Source organism: Cupressus sempervirens, chromosome 8 (assembly GCF_028749045.1).
Source record: "Cupressus sempervirens isolate cs-2001-9-10 chromosome 8, ASM2874904v1, whole genome shotgun sequence".
NCBI classification, from domain to species: Eukaryota; Viridiplantae; Streptophyta; class Pinopsida; order Cupressales; family Cupressaceae; genus Cupressus; species Cupressus sempervirens.
In genome coordinates this window covers 30,511,579-30,514,811 of record NC_143125.1, presented here as the reverse complement: position 1 = coordinate 30,514,811, position 3,233 = coordinate 30,511,579, and positions in this window count along the sequence as shown.

Here is a 3,233-nt window from a genome sequence, read left to right as displayed (position 1 = left end):
ACTATTTTTGTAGGGATAAAATTCAATTTTCAACCTAAACATACAAATATTTTTAACGTGTAAACTTTATCTTTACCTGTCATGCATTAATGACAATTGTTTACTTTTTACACTGTGGTAGATTAATTAGATTTAATCAAAACAAAATTACTTTAACTTCCATTTTACATCATTTATTTCATCCAACTCAAGAAAATTATAATTAGATATTAAATAGAATACTATTTTTATCAAAATGATAGACTTAAGAAGAACCACCACATAACTATTTTTTTTAAATATATAAAAATTTAAACAATTATAAAAGTGTATCATTAAAATTTTGAAATTAATTAAAAAATATATAATGATAATTATGATAGTGAATTATGTATTTTCTAAATATTAAAATTAAATATAATTAAGTTGATAATTTAAAACATAACATTTATTTTGACAAATTTAAAATAAATAATAGCAATAGCAATCAATTAGATTTTTACATTGTCAACTTTCCATTAAATATATGATTGGTTCACATAATGTTCACATTTAATTTATTTTTCTAATAGATATAATTATTTTTAAAATTTCATGTATAAATCTCTAATTTCCTTCTTTATATATGGTATCTTTATTAGTTCCTGCCGACAGGGGTAGGAATATTGGAATACTTATGGAATCCTTTAGTTCCAAGAAACAATTAAAAACTCTAGTCCACCAATTAAATTAGAGAAATTATAAAGCTTTATAAAGTTTAAAATTTAAACATATTTATTAAAATTAAAAGTAAAATGTTATTGGTCATTCTAAAAATTGTAATGAGAAAAATGATTTTTTCAATCAAAAATTGAAAAAATGCCGAGTGTACCAATATTCATTAATTGACTCTCTGTAACGCCCTGCCAAGGGATCCAAAGAATTAACCTAGAGTTTCACTAAGTTTGGTAACATTTTTTTTTTTTACATTAAAGTAAATACCATACATAACTTATTCACAATAACAGAAGCAATAGCAATGTCCATCTGAAAGTAAACATAACATACATAACAGATTACATTCTTTAAAGATCCCTTAACATTGAATTACATACAAGAATCCATCTAGTACAACATCCACATGAAATAATAATGATAAGTCCAATGTTTAAACATTACATTTCCAAATGCTCAATCATCCTCTGTACATGTCACAGGGTATGACAAGCTCAAAGAATATACATATGTAGAATAAGGTACAACATCCTATTCCAATCCATGATACATCAAAGTAGAGATAATCACATGATACATCATCATAGAAGACATATACATCCATCATAAATATCAAACAAAATAAACTAAGTGCACGGTTCCTCCCAACTGTTAATAGCATCATTAGACCATCGTGGGCCCTAGCCATCCCTCCGTGTGTAACATCCCAAATCATCGAAGAGATCATCGGTATTAACATAGTAGGAATGTCACTCCTAACATATACAACATCATATGTAGAAAGTAATCTAACATGCAAATATAAGCATAAGATAACATCATCTAACATATGCTAATCATCAATGAAAGGATACATATCCACCATCATGAAGGACACATCAGCCACGATGTCTCAATGAGTCTCAAATGATAAGAGTGGAAAATACACTACCACCCAACCGCATGGTACCTAAGTGGTCCACTCCCACCGTGCTAAGGAGATAATCTCAAGTCCCAAACAAGCTATCAAAATCACATAGCACATATCTCTATAAGTCCAGGAATCCTAAAAGTATACTAACTCAAAGGTTCCAATCACAAAACTGACATCTACTTCCCAGAGGCACACAATGACATGTAGGAACCTACTATGCAAGCTGGAAAGTGTCATCGCATTTATCACGTACAAGTTACCCTGGTAGTTAGCTAAACTCCATGGGTCCATACTGATCTCATGCGGCCACTAGTATCCTCTCATACTGACAAGGCATACTATGGAATGCAAGGTCGCAACCATGCGTTCTCACTACTCCCATCCTAGCCTATACAAGCACTCAAGGCATGGGCGAGAATAAAACACTTATCTTTTTAGGTTCATTCAGTTAGTATTAGGTGTGAATGTTATCACTTATTAATCCAACTTACAATGAGTTACCCTGGCAGCCTCTTAGGACCCCGGCCCCCATTGCAAGCCACTTCCAGTCACTACATGCATATATCCTACCCTAATGCTCATGGACTCATAAATCTCAAAATTACAAAAGATAATCCATAATAAAATCATCAAATATGCATAAAAGCATCAAATCTCTATGAGCAAACATCCATAGAAAATCATGAACACAACAGCTCTCTATCAACAACTAAAGTATCACTGATAATCAAAAGTATCCAATGGTTCTCAATAACCAAAATATATCTCAATCATACTGATTGAAGACTCCAAAAATGGTTGAGTCAAACATGTCACAACATGACATCATCAAGAATAAACCCACATCTCAGTCCCATCATGGCAACTAGAAAATAATCAAGGACAACTGATCGATGACCAAAATAATGGTTAGGTCAAGTGTCTCATACACAAGAATCTCAACTATAACAATCAGTAATCACATCCAATACATAGAGCATTCCATCACAAACCATGGTTGGGTTTATAAAGGTCGAGATTAAAACATCATCATGACATCACAATCACATAACCCCCAAGCCTCTGGTAAACGTCCTATACTGGTCAACACTAGTCAACCCAAAACTCAAAACAATAGCATAAAGAATACACAATGTAAACACATGTTTTGGTTTTGCTAAGTTTTCAAATTTGAATTTAAAAGTCTCATTTTACGTTTTTCCAAACTATATCAAGTGGAGGAATTTCACCTTTTTCCCAGCCCATGTATCTGTTTGATAGATAAAAGTTTCTCCATTAGACTCAATTTTCTAATAATTAACCTTAATTAACTAAATTAAGTTAATTATTATTATCTCCTCATTATAATTATTAATCATATTCTTTTAATCTTTTATCTTTACAAAATGATCCATCTATATAAATCATTTTAAATAAAATAATTATTTATAACTATTATACGTATACTTATATACATATATACATATATATATATATATATATATATATATATATATATATATACATACATAAATATATATTTATATATTAATACCAATTGATAATAACTTTTTTTTTAAATTATATAAAAATCGATCACAATTTATAACCAAAGCCGAAAGCAACTTATAAGTTTGAATCGCCGCCA